The sequence below is a fragment of the Ranitomeya variabilis genome, chromosome 1, assembly GCF_051348905.1.
Source record: "Ranitomeya variabilis isolate aRanVar5 chromosome 1, aRanVar5.hap1, whole genome shotgun sequence".
Lineage (NCBI taxonomy): Eukaryota > Metazoa > Chordata > Amphibia > Anura > Dendrobatidae > Ranitomeya > Ranitomeya variabilis.
The window spans coordinates 134,299,313-134,314,013 of record NC_135232.1 but is presented as its reverse complement, the minus strand read 5'-3'; positions in this window follow the sequence as shown (position 1 = coordinate 134,314,013).

Genomic DNA, 14,701 nt, shown 5'->3' with positions numbered 1-14,701 from the left:
TGAGAATACACAATCTGTCAACGAGGAGCATGTCTAAAACTACAGCAAAAAGCAGTCATATACATGAAATAACATTTCCAATTTGTCAACTTTTGTCAGTATCATTTTTTTTATTTAAACATCCTTTAGTTGGGATGTTAAACAATTTTTTATTTTTTTTTAAACATTCAATTTTTACAGCCTTATCCAATTTTAGTGACCTTTTGAGGAGTCTATATATTGGAAAACCACCAGAAGTGATATTTTGTAAAAAAAAGCAAGCAAAAAAAAAAAAAAAGGCGCCCCTCAAATTATTCTAAACAACTGTCAGGAAACCTGTTAACTCTACAAGTTTTTCAAGTGAAATGTTTTATTAGCTGAAATTTGAAAATGTTTACACAGGGGTAAAAGATAAAAAAAATAAAAAAAACGGACCCATAATTTGTTGCATATTTCTCCCTAATATGGTGTTACCCCATATGTGATGAAAAGCTAATATTTGGGCTAGGGCAGGGGTGTCAAACTGCATTCCTCGAGGGCCTCAAACCATGAGTGTTTTCAAGATTTCCTTAGCATTCCACAAGGTGCTGGAATCATTCTGTGCAGGTGATTAAATTATCACCTGTGCAATACAAGGAAATCCTGAAAACATGACCTGTTTGCGGCCCTCGAGGAATGCAGTTTGACACCTCTGGGCTAGGGGCAGTGCTTGGAAAGCACAAACACAATTTAATTTTTGGAGTGCAAATTTGGACACCATGTGGAATTAGTAGAGGCCCAAAAGCATCTAAAAAGCCGAAACTTCCACAAGTGATCCCATTTGGGAAATTAAATCCCTTCAGAAGTTCAGCTATAGGACTGGTGAGCATTTTTAACCCTCGTCACAGACTTGTAGAATCTTGGACAAGGAAAAATGTAAAACGTAAGTTTTGTTTTTTCCACTAAAATTTTACTTTAGCCTCAAAAGTTTCACATGAGGGATAAAAGGGGAAAAATGAAGACCACAATTTAAGCAATTTTTACCGAACATGGCAATACAGGTGGCAGAACGGCAAAAAAACATAAGTGACCCTATTTTGGAAATGTCATTGCTCATGGAATTCGTCATTCATTCTAGGGGTACAGTGAGTACTTTAAATGCACATGAAACTCACAGAATTTTACAACTGAGGGTATGTTTCCACGGTCAGTAAACGCTGCTTGTTTGACGCTGCAGCGTCAAACAAGCAGCGTCCAGATGTTCCAGCATAGTGGAGGGGATTTTATGAAATCCCGTCTCCACTATGCGTGGAAACCCGCACGCGGCGGCCCTGCGACTCCGGACATGCTGCGCGTCTTTTCAGAACGCAGCATGTCCGTACACCTTGCGGGGACGCAGCGTCCCCGCAAGGCATATCACAGGGCCCTATGGCGAGGGGTGCGATGATCCCGGATGTGTACTGTACACATCCGGCACCATCGCGTCCCATTAAGGGGGCGGGGCTTAGCGCCGAGCGGCTTCGCCGCTGCGGCGATACCGCCGCGTAGCCTTAACGTGGAGACATAGCCTTACACATTTTTAGGCACACTGTGGGACTCGGAAAGAGGGGAAGGTCATTTGGATTTGGGAGCTCAGATTTCACTGGACCTTTTTTTTTTTTTTTTTTTTTTTAAGGGGGGTATCTTGCTTCAGAGCATTTGTCCTTCACGAAACATGGGGACCCTCTATATTTTCATAGACAGATGATGGATCTGAGTGGTGACATGTTTTTAAGGGATAAATTGACGCTTTTATTGCAACTCACCGAAAAGGACATAAAATTAAAAAATGGTAGCCATATTTACAAATACCAGGACCTAATATTAAGTGCAGTACAGGATGCAGCAGGTTCCCATGATAAAGGTGGAGGTAGCACAGCTGCAAAATACTCATGTGACAACCACTCACACACCTGCAATTCATGGAGAGGATGTTGCCCAGTAATACAAATGCAGATGAATAAGGCTTGTATAGGGCGCCAGTCACACCGACCAGTACAGTGTCTTGTCTTACAGCCCATTAGATCAGGCGGACTGCCCAGCACCATGTAAGTGCACCCCACAAGGACAGACACCCCATTTCCCTAAGCCAGCATAAAAAGGCCTGGCTGAACACTGAAAAAGATAAAACGTGACATTAAAAATATGTATAAAATGCATGCAGTATTGATCGTATTTTGGCCAAAATATGCATGATGGCAACCCATCTATTAATAATAATAATAATAATTTTTTTTATATAGCGCCAACATATTCCGCAGCGCTTTACAAATTATAGAGGAGACTTGTACAGACAATAGACATTACAGCATAACAGAAATCACAGTTCAAAACAGATACCAGGAGGAATGAGGGCCCTGCTCGCAAGCTTACAATCTATGAGGAAAAGGGGAGACACGAGAGGTGGATGATAACAATTGCTTTAGTTATTTGGACCAGCCATAGTGTAAGGCTCGGGTGTTCATGTAAAGCTGCATGAACCAGTTAACAGCCTAAGTATGTAGCAGTACAGACACAGAGGCTATTGACTGCATAAAGTGTATGAGAACATTATGTGAGGAACCTGATTATGTTTTGTTTTTTTTATATATTTTTTTTTATTTTTTTTATTTTTTTTTTATTAGGCCACACAGGGATAGTTAGGTTAATGCGTTGAGGCGGTAGGCCAATCTGAACAAATGAGTTTTTAGGGCGCGCTTAAAACTGTGGGGATTGGGGATTAATCGTATTAACCTAGGTAGTGCATTCCAAAGAATCGGCGCAGCACGTGTAAAGTCTTGGAGACGGGAATGGGAGGTTCTGATTATTGAGGATGCTAACCTGAGGTCATTAGCGGAGCGGAGGGCACGGGTGGGGTGGTAGACTGAGACCAGAGAGGAGATGTAGGGTGGTGCTGAGCCATGGAGTGCTTTGTGGATGAGGGTAGTAGTTTTGTACTGGATTCTGGAGTGGATGGGTAGCCAGTGTAATGACTGGCACAAGGTAGAGGCATCGGTGTAACGGTTGGTGAGGAATATGATCCTGGCAGCAGCATTCAGGACAGATTGGAGCGGGGAGAGTTTGGTAAGAGGGAGGCCGATTAGTAGAGAGTTACAATAGTCCAGACGAGAATGAATAAGTGAGACAGGAAGAGTTTTTGCAGAGTCGAACGTAAGAAAAGGGCGAATTCTAGAAATATTTTTGAGATGCAGATAAGAAGAGCGAGCCAGTGATCGGATGTGGGGGGTGAATGAAAGCTCAGAATCAAGGATGACCCCAAGGCACCACCACCCCAATGGTGGAACCGCACACGGAGATGGCAATGTCAGGCAAAGGTAGGTTAGTAGAGGGAGAGAACACGAGGAGTTCAGTTTTTGACAGGTTCAGTTTCAGATAGAGGGAGGACATGATGTTAGAGACAGCGGTAAGACAATCACTGGTGTTTTCTAAGAAGGTCGGAGTGAAAGCAGGAGAAGAGGTGTATAATTGGGTGTCGTCAGCATAGAGATGGTACTGGAAACCAAATCTACTGATTGTTTGTCCAATAGGGGCAGTATACAAAGAGAAGAGGAGGGGGCCTAGGACTGATCCTTGAGGAACCCCAACAGTAAGGGGAAGGTGAGAGGAGGAGGAACCAGCAAAACATACAGTGAAGGATCGGTCAGAGAGATAGGAGGAGAACCAAGAGAGAACGGTGTCCTTGATGCCGATGGAGCGGAGCATGGTGAGGAGGAGCTGATGATCCACAGTGTCGAATGCTGCGGAAAGATCCAAGAGAATTAGCATGGAGTAGTGACCATTAGATTTAGCTGTTAGTAGGTCATTAGAGACTTTAGTGAGGGCAGTTTCAGTAGAGTGTAAAGAGCGGAAGCCAGATTGAAGAGGGTCGAGAAGAGAGTTATCTGAGAGATAGCGGGTAAGACGGGAGTGGACCAGGCGTTCGAGGAGTTTAGAGATGAAGGGAAGATTAGAGACAGGTCTATAATTAGTGGCACAATTTTGGTCGAGGGAGGGTTTTTTAAGTAATGGATGTATGATGGCATGCTTAAATGAGGAGGGAAAAATACCGGAAGTGAGGGAAAGGTTGAATATTTTTGTTATGTGAGAGGTGACAGCCGGGGAAAGGGACTGGAGGAGATGTGACTGAATGGGGTCACTGGTGCAAGTGGTCGGGCGAAAAGATGCAAGGAGCCTGCTTACTTCTTCTGTAACTGGTTCAAAGTCAGAGAGTGAACTAGATGCAGTGGGGGAGGGAGGACAGTGCCTGGTATGAAGAGATTGGGAGATGATTTCCTGTCGAATGTGGTCAATTTTTTCTTTGAAGTAATTGGCCAGATCGTCAGCGCGGAGATCTGTGGTTGGGGCCTGCTCTCTTGGGTTGAGTAGGGACTGGAAAGTGTCAAAGAGACGTTTAGGGTTATTGGACAGTGAGGTGATGAGGGTGTTGAAATAAGTTTGTTTGGAGAGGTGAAGGGCAGAGTTGTATGTTTTTAGCATGAACTTATAATGGATGAAATCTTCGGGTAGATTAGATTTTCTCCACAGACATTCGGCACACCTGGAGCACCGCTGCAGGAAACGTGTTTGCAGCGTGTGCCATGGTTGTCGCCGTCTGTGTCAAGTTGCTCTATGTATAGGAGGAGCAGCTTCATCCAGGGCACTTTGCAGGGTTTCATTGTAATGCTTCAGAGCAGAATCAGGACATGAGATGGAGGAGATTGGGGTCAATGAGGACTGCAAGTGGGTGTTAATGGCCTGTATGTTTCTATAAGTGTGGAAAGTGGGGGTGACCTGAGCGGGATGGCAGTTCTTGATAGAGAATGAAAGAAGGTTGTGGTCAGAGAGCGGGAGAGGGGAGTTTGTGAAGTCGTCCACTGAGCAAAGCCGGGAGAAGACCAAGTCAAGGGAGTTTCCATCTTCATGCGTTGGAGAGTTAGTATGCTGCGAGAGGCCGAAAGAGGAGGTTTGTTGTGAATTCCGCTCTTGGGCTCCCTCCGGTGGTTATAAGTAGCATTTTTGTGAGTTCTGCTCTTGGGCTCCCTCCTGTGGTTTTGAGTGGTATGGCTGCTTCTTGGATTTAGCATCAGCAGCTGTTTTCACTGATCGTCTTTCTGGCTCTGCTATATTAGTCTGGCCTTTTCCCTAATTCAATGCCAGTTGTCAATTGTTGAGCTTGGAGTCATGGCTCTCTGAGGATTTCCCTGTCACTCTGACCATTTCAGCAAAGCTAAGTCCTTGCTTGTCTTTTTGCAGTTCACTTGTTGTGGACTTTGTTGTTTAGCACTTTCTATGTTTTGCTCATTTGTCCAGCTTATCAGTATGTATCTAGTCAGCTAAGCTGGAAGCTCTGGGCAGCAGAGTTTGCCCTCCACACCTTTAGTCAGGTGTGGAGATTTTTGCATTTCTCTGCGGTGGACTTTTTCTAGTTTTTATTACTGACCGCACAGTGTTCTGTCCTGTACTAATTCTTTCTAGCTAGTAGTGGCCTCCTTTGCTAAATCTTGTTTCATACTACGTATGTCATTTCCTTCTCCTCTCACAGTCATTATTTGTGGGGGGCTGTCCTATCCTTTGGGGATTTTCTCTGAGGCAAGATAGCTTTCCTGCTTCTACCTTTAGGGGTAGCTAGATCTCCGGCTGTGACGAGGTGCCAGGGAGTGACAGGAACATCCCACGGCTACTGCTAGTGTCTGTGTTAAGATCAGGAACTGCGGACGGTATAGTTACCACCTGACCAGAGCTAGTCGCATGTCGCTCCTTAATCACCAGACCATAACAGTACAACTGGCCAAAAATGAGCTGAATGCATCTCAAAAGAAGGAAAAGAAAAAGAGTTCTGAGCCATTTTTTTTTTCTTTAGTCTGTTTTGTCTTTTTCCTTCCTCTTAATCTCTGGGTGATTCAGGATTTGGATGCGGGCATGGATGTTCAGGGGTTGTTTTCTCGTGTGGATCAGCTTGCTGCAAGAGTACAGAGTATTCAAGATTATGTTGTTCAGATTCCGGCCTTAGAGCCTAGAATTCCTACTCCAGATTTGTTTTACGGGGATAGATCTAAGTTTTTGAACTTTAAAAATAACTGCAAATTGTTTTTTGCTCTGAAACCCCTTTCCTCTGGTGACCCCATTCAGCAAGTAAAAATAGTTATTTCTCTGCTGCGTGGTGACCCTCAGGACTGGGCATTCTCCCTTGAGTCAGGGGATCCGGCATTGCTTAATGTAGATGCATTTTTTCAATCGCTTGGATTATTGTATGACGAACCTAACTCTGTAGAGCATGCTGAGAAAACACTGTTGGCCCTGTGTCAGGGTCAGGAAGCGGCAGAATTATACTGCCAGAAATTTAGAAAATGGTCTGTGCTCACTAAATGGAATGAGGACGCTCTGGCAGCAATTTTCAGAAAGGGTCTTTCTGAAGCCCTTAAAGATGTTATGGTGGGGTTTCCCACGCCTGTTGGTTTGAGCGAATCTATGTCTCTGGCCATTCAGATTGATCGGCGCCTGCGCGAACGCAAAGTGGTGCACCATATGGCAGCGTCCTCGGAGCAGAGTCCTGAGCCCATGCAATGTGATAGGATTTTGACTAGAGCGGAACAGAGGGGATACAGACGTCAGAATGGGCTGTGTTTTTACTGTGGGGATTCTGCTCATGCTATTTCTGATTGCCCTAAGCGTATTAAGAGGGTCGCTAGATCTGTTACCATTAGTACTGTGCAGCCTAAGTTTCTCCTGTCTGTGACCCTGATTTGCTCATTGTCATCTTTTTCTGTCATGGCATTTGTGGATTCGGGCGCTGCTCTGAACTTAATGGACTTAGAATTCGCTAGGCGCTGTGGTTTTTCTTTGCAGCCTTTGCAGAGTCCCATACCCTTAAGGGGTATTGATGCTACACCGTTGGCCAAGAATAAACCTCAGTATTGGACTCAGCTGACTATGTGCATGGCTCCAGCACATCAGGAAGATTGCCGTTTTCTGGTGTTGCATAATTTACATGATGTTGTTGTACTGGGTTTTCCATGGTTACAAGTACACAATCCAGTGCTGGATTGGAAATCAATGTCTGTGACTAGTTGGGGTTGTCAAGGGGTACATAGTGACGTTCCTTTAATGTCAGTTTCCTCTTCCCCCTCTTCTGATGTTCCTGAATTTTTGTCAGATTTCCAGGATGTATTTGATGAGCCCAAGTCCAGTTCCCTTCCTCCACATAGGGACTGTGATTGTGCTATTGACTTGATTCCTGGCTGTAAGTTCCCTAAGTGCCGACTTTTCAACCTGTCTGTGCCTGAACATACCGCCATGCGGAGCTATGTAAAGGAGTCTTTAGAGAAGGGGCATATTCGGCCGTCTTCGTCACCATTGGGAGCGGGATTCTTTTTTGTTGCCAAGAAGGATGGCTCCTTGAGACCCTGTATTGATTATCGCCTTCTTAATAAGATCACGGTCAAATTCCAATACCCTTTACCTTTGTTCTCTGATTTGTTTGCTCGGATTAAGGGGGCTAGTTGGTTTACCAAGATTGACCTTCGAGGGGCATATAATCTTGTTCGTATTAAACAGGGTGACGAATGGAAAACTGCATTTAATACGCCCGAAGGCCATTTTGAATACCTGGTGATGCCTTTCGGGCTTTCTAATGCTCCTTCTGTATATCAGTCCTTTATGCATGATATTTTCCGCAATTATCTTGACAAATTCTTGATTGTGTATTTGGATGATATTTAGATTTTTTCCAATGATTGGGAGTCTCATGTGAAGCAGGTCAGGATGGTATTCCAGATCCTTCGTGATAATGCTCTATTTGTGAAGGGGTCTAAGTGCCTATTTGGAGTTCAGAAGGTCTCTTTTTTGGGGTTTATTTTTTCTCCTTCGTCTATAGAAATGGATCCTGTTAAGGTCCAAGCCATTCATGACTGGATTCAACCCGCATCTGTGAAGAGCATTCAGAAATTTTTGGGCTTTGCTAATTTTTATCGCCGTTTCATTGCCAACTTCTCTAGTGTGGTTAAACCCCTGACCGATTTGACGAAGAAAGGCGCTGATGTGACTAATTGGTCCTCTGAGGCTGTTGAGGCCTTTCAGGAGCTTAAACGCCGATTTATTTCTGCCCCTGTCTTGCGTCAGCCGGATGTTTCTCTTCCTTTTCAGGTTGAGGTTGACGCTTCTGAGATTGGGGCAGGGGCCGTTTTGTCACAGAGGAATTCTGATGGTTCCTTGATGAAGCCATGTGCCTTCTTTTCCCAAAAGTTTTCGCCTGCGGAATGCAATTATGATGTCGGCAATCGGGAGTTGTTGGCTATGAAGTGGGCATTTGAGGAGTGGCGACATTGGCTTGAGGGAGCCAAGCACCGCATTGTGGTCTTGACCGATCATAAGAATCTGATTTACCTCGAGTCGGCCAAGCGGCTGAACCCTAGACAGGCTCGGTGGTCCCTGTTTTTCTCCCGTTTTGATTTTGTGGTCTCATATCTTCCAGGATCTAAGAATGTTAAAGCGGATGCCCTCTCTAGGAGTTTTTTGCCTGATTCTCCTGGAGTCCTTGAGCCGGTTGGCATTCTTAGGGAAGGGGTGATTCTGTCTGCCATCTCCCCTGATTTGCGGCGGGCGCTTCAGGAATTTCAGGCTGATAAACCTGACCGCTGTCCTGTGGGGAAGCTGTTTGTTCCTGATAGATGGACAAGTAAGGTAATTTCTGAGGTCCATTGTTCTGTGTTGGCCGGTCATCCTGGGATTTTTGGTACCAGAGATTTGGTTGCTAGGTCCTTTTGGTGGCCTTCCTTGTCGCGGGATTTGCGTTCTTTTGTGCAGTCCTGTGGGACTTGTGCCCGGGCTAAGCCTTGCTGTTCCCACGCTAGTGGGTTGCTTTTGCCTTTGCCTGTCCCGGAGAGGCCTTGGACGCATATTTCCATGGATTTTATTTCGGATCTACCTGTGTCTCAGAGGATGTCTGTTATCTGGGTGGTTTGTGACCGGTTCTCTAAAATGGTCCATTTGGTACCTTTGCCTAAATTGCCTTCCTCCTCTGATTTGGTTCCATTATTTTTTCAGCATGTGGTTCGTTTGCATGGCATTCCAGAGAATATTGTGTCTGACAGAGGTTCCCAGTTTGTTTCCAGGTTTTGGCGGGCCTTTTGTGCTAAGATGGGCATTAATTTGTCTTTTTCTTCGGCGTTCCATCCTCAGACAAATGGCCAAACTGAGCGAACTAACCAAACCTTGGAAACCTATTTGAGATGCTTTGTGTCTGCTGATCAGGATGATTGGGTGGCTTTCTTGCCGTTGGCCGAGTTTGCCCTTAATAATCGGGCCAGTTCGGCTACTTTGGTTTTGCCTTTCTTTTGTAATTTTGGTTTCCATCCTCGTTTTTCTTCAGGGCAGGTTGAGCCTTCTGATTGTCCTGGTGTGGATTCTGTGATGGACAGGTTGCAGCAGATTTGGACTCATGTGGTAGACAATTTGACGTTGTCTCAGGAAAAGGCTCAGCGTTTTGCTAACCGCCGTCGGTGTGTTGGTCCTCGGCTTCGTGTGGGGGATTTGGTCTGGTTATCCTCTCGTCATGTTCATATGAAGGTTTCTTCCCCTAAGTTCAAGCCTCAGTTTATTGGTCCTTAAAAGATTTCTGAGATTATCAATCCAGTGTCTTTTCGTTTGGCCCTTCCAGCCTCTTTTGCCATCCACAATGTTTTCCATAGATCTTTGTTGCGGAGATATGTGGTACCCGTTGTTCCATCTGTTGATCCTCCTGCCCCGGTGTTGGTTGAGGGGGAGTTGGAATATGTGGTTGAGAAAATTTTGGATTCTCGTTTTTCGAGGCGGAGGCTTCAGTATCTTGTCAAGTGGAAGGGTTATGGCCAGGAGGATAATTCTTGGGTGGTTGCCTCCGATGTCCATGCCGCTGATTTGATTCGTGCTTTTCATTTGGCTCGTCCTGATCGGCCTGGGGGCTCTGGTGAGGGTTTGGTGACCCCTCCTCAAGGGGGGGGTACTGTTGTGAATTCCGCTCTTGGGCTCCCTCCGGTGGTTATAAGTAGCATTTTTGTGAGTTCTGCTCTTGGGCTCCCTCCTGTGGTTTTGAGTGGTATGGCTGCTTCTTGGATTTAGCATCAGCAGCTGTTTTCACTGATCTTCTTTCTGGCTCTGCAATATTAGTCTGGCCTTTTCCCTAATTCAATGCCAGTTGTCAATTGTTGAGCTTGGAGTCATGGCTCTCTGAGGATTTCCCTGTCACTCTGACCATTTCAGCAAAGCTAAGTCCTTGCTTGTCTTTTTGCAGTTCACTTGTTGTGGACTTTGTTGTTTAGCACTTTCTATGTTTTGCTCATTTGTCCAGCTTATCAGTATGTATCTAGTCAGCTAAGCTGGAAGCTCTGGGCAGCAGAGTTTGCCCTCCACACCTTTAGTCAGGTGTGGAGATTTTTGCATTTCTCTGCGGTGGACTTTTTCTAGTTTTTATTACTGACCGCACAGTGTTCTGTCCTGTACTTATTCTTTCTAGCTAGTAGTGGCCTCCTTTGCTAAATCTTGTTTCATACTACGTATGTCATTTCCTTCTCCTCTCACAGTCATTATTTGTGGGGGGCTGTCCTATCCTTTGGTGATTTTCTCTGAGGCAAGATAGCTTTTCTGCTTCTACCTTTAGGGGTAGCTAGATCTCCAGCTGTGACGAGGTGTCCAGGGAGTGACAGGAACATCCCACAGCTACTACTAGTGTCTGTGTTAAGATCAGGAACTGCGGTCGATATAGTTACCACCTGCCCAGAGCTAGTCGCATGTCGCTCCTTAATCACCAGATCATAACAGAGGTTAGATAAAAGGTGAGAAGCAGATGGGGAGAGGGGAGATGCAATGGGGATGTTGAAATCACCCATGATAAGGGTGGGGGTGTCACAGGAGAGAAAGTGTGGAAGCCAGGTGGCAAATTATCCAGGAACTGATGAGAGGGGCCGGGAGGACGATACACCACCGCCACTCGCATGGAGAAGGGGACGTAGAGTCTGACAGCATGGACCTCAAAGGAAGGGAATACAAGTGAGGGTACTTGGGGGATAATTTGGAAGGTACATTTGGGTGAAAGGAGCAGACCAACGCCTCCACCTGCTCTGTTGTCTGATCTTGGGGTATGAGAAAAGTGTAGTCCACCATATGAGAGAGCAGCAGCTGCAGTGGTGTCTGACTGCTGGATCCAAGTTTCAGTAAGAGCCAGCAGATTAAGAGAATTAGAAAGGAAGAAGTCATGAATGAAGGAGAGTTTATTACACACAGAGCGAGAATTCCAAAGAGCACAATTGAAAGAGACAGAAGGCATGCATGGAATATTAATAAGGTTAGAGGGGTTTCTGGGTGTAGCAGTTGGGAGATTTGACTGGCTATAACATGGGGGGCCGGGGATTGGAGAGATGTCTCCAGCGACTAGGAGAAGGAGGATAGAAAGAGTGAGCAGATGGTTAAGTGATTTGTGAGAGCGTCTCTTGTGTTGGATGGTGGGACTGAATGGATCTGCGCTGTTAAGCAATGTGAACAGAGCATGAGTGCTATACATAGGAGAGGAGAGGACAGAGGGGCCGATATGGATGGAGTGTAAAGAGTTTATGCAAGGGCAGTGATTGAATGCAGCAGCCAGGATATAGGTTATACAGATACATATGGTGTGTATTTGTTCTGTTTCAAGTGAATAGGGAATAGATTTAGATTGTCTTACCTGTCTCCTGCCCTGTCTAACTGCCATGTTATAACTGCCGCATACTTAGAAAAAAAAATTGCTACCTATTGATAATTGATATCTACCTATTGCTACCTATTGATAATTGATTGATAATTGATATCTATTAATTGCTACCCTCGATGAATGGTAGGAGTGTGAGTTGTTTCATCAGTATTGTGTACCTGTTGGGCTCGTGTCTTTTTTATGAGGGACTGCTGCATCCTGTAGTTCTTTCGTATTGTGACTTACCTTTTCGGTAAGTTGCTCAGAATTTTAGTGTAGGATCTCCCAAGAAAATGAGGACCCTTGGCATGAGTTGCGAGCTTGCGTATTCTGGGCAACTTTTGCACACTAAAAATGTTTTCTTATAAAAAAAAAAATATTAAAATTTTGTTGCCTTCTTTTGAAAGCTTTATTTATTTTGACCAAAAAAGCTATATCAGGGCTTATTTTTTGCAGGACGAATTGAAATGTTTATTGACACCAAAAAAATACCTTTAGGGTATGTGCACACGTAGAATGGTCCTCTGCGGATTTGATAAATCTGCAGGGCAAAAACGTTGCGTTTTTGCTGCAGATTTACCGCGGATTTACCGCGGATTTACCGCAGTTTGTGTGTGGATTTCACTGCGGTTTTACACCTGCGGTTTTCTATTGGAGCAGGTGTAAAACCGCTGCGGAATCCGCATAAAGAAGTGACATGCTGCGGAATGTAAACCGCTGCGTTTCAGCGCGTTTTTTTCCACAGCATGGGCACAGTGTTTTCTGTTTCCCATAGGTTTACATTGTAATGTAAACTCATGGGAAACTGCTGCGGATCCACAGCTGCGGAAACATTGCAGATCCGCAGCAAAATCCGCATCGTGTGCACATAGCCTTACATGGCCAGTGTGTTCTTCCGTTTCTGAAAAATGTGCATTTTAAATTACATGAAAATGAGGCTATAGATCTGAAGCCTTTGTCACTCCAGCTCTATTTCCCGGAGGAAGTCAAGCAGGAGAAAGCAGCATTGGATGGGAAATAGAGCTGGAGTGACAAGAGGCTTCTGATCTACCACCTGATTTGTATATCAATAAAAATACTGATTTCCAAGTAATGAAGGGACAATCTGGCAAAGTAAAGGGATTGCTAGACTTGTATTTGAAAGAGCCACAAACACATGTAAATAGTTTTGGGGGTGAAGTCCTTTTGACAGATTCCCTTTAACCAGCTCTGCTTGATTCTACAATGCATTTGCGGCATGCAGCAGGGTATCACTTTTGCCCGTCGGGGACCACTATTCACTTAATCCTCTACAACATAAAAAAGCACTGTGGATTAAGGCCCCTTAATGACCGCCATTAAAAGGCATATCGGCGGTTGTTGAGGGGTTAAATCAGTTTCGTAGATGGTTTATGGTCGAACTGACAACTACAATTACTTGATGAAAGACATTGCTACAAAGCCTTTGCATTTTCGTATCATATCTGTAATTAGCTTGTCAGTTTGAGTTACTGAATGATTTTCTTAATATAAATGAGAAGTTTGGGTTTGGCCAGTTGGTATATGACAATGATACTTTACGTGCTAGTATGAATTTCACTTACATGGAATACTAGGAATTTGTGCTGCTGCTAGTTCCAGGAATTTTTTTTCACTAAGGAACTATATACACTATGCATAGTTTTCCTGTGCGCAGCTGTGCTCTCTGGACAGCAATATATAAAACCTAAGGTTCAAAACATCTGGATTACTTTACTACGTAGATTATTTTTTTCCAAAGTTCACATTTACTTTGCAATTAAAACTGCTTTTATTTCACTGAATAATGACCGTCTACAATCATAGCAAAACGGTATATTTTATTAGACATTTTCCAATGTAAGGAATTTCATAATTTTTATTGACTTGCAGTATAAGAAATAATAATAATAGTTTTTATTTTTATAGCTCCAACATATTCCGCAGCACTTTACAATTTTAGAGGGGATTTGTACAGACAATAAAGACGTTACAGAATAAACCTAACATAGATACCAAGAGGAATAAGGGCCCTGCTGCTCACAAGCTTACAATCTATGAGGAAATAGGGGAGACATGAAAGGTAAATGCTAAAATGTGCTTATATTATACGATATAGGCATAATATACTAAACAGGGTATGCGCATAACACTGCATGAACCGGTCACCAGTCAGTATGGGTACAGTACAAACACAGAGGGCTATTGAGTGCATGGAGGGTATGATCAGATGCTACGAGGGTCATGATTTTGAAGAAAATTTTGTATGGGCCAAACGAGGATATTTACATAAGTGAGGTGGGGCGATAGGCCAGTCTAAAGAAATGTTTTTTTTAGACCATGCTGAAAACTAATCGAATTGTCCTGGGTAGTGCGTTCTGTATGCCAGAAATGGCGCAGCACGCGAGCAGTCTTTCAGACAGCAATGGGAGGTTCGCATTACTGAGAATTTTAGTTTCATATCACTGACTGAACCGTGAGCATGGAAAGGGTGGTAGACTGAGACAAGGCAGGAGATGTAGAGGGATGCTGAATGAACCATGGAGCAATTTATGGGTGAGATTGATAGGTTTATATTGAACTCTATCGGATGGGCAACTAGTGTAACGACTGGCACAAGCTAGAGGCATCGGTGTAACGGGAGGAAAGGTGTTATGATCCTTAGTGGTTGAGGATCACAAATTACTCCAGCTAAGTAACAAACATAGGACAAGCTCTAGGGAAGTGGCAAACTGGACTGACCGCAAATCTGAACCTTTCCAAACACACTAGAAGTAGCCGGTGAACGTGCCTAAAAATCCTAGACGTCTCGAGCCAGCCTGAGGAACTAACTACCCCTAGAGAGAAAGAAAGATCTGTCTTGCCTCCAGAGAAATAATCCCCAAAGATATAGAAGCCCCCAACAGATAATAACGGTGAGGTAAGAGGAAGGCACATACACAGGGGTGAAAGCAGATTCAGCAAATGAGGCCCACTAATACTAGATAGCAGAAAATAGAAAAGGGAATCTATGCGGTCAGTAAAAAACCC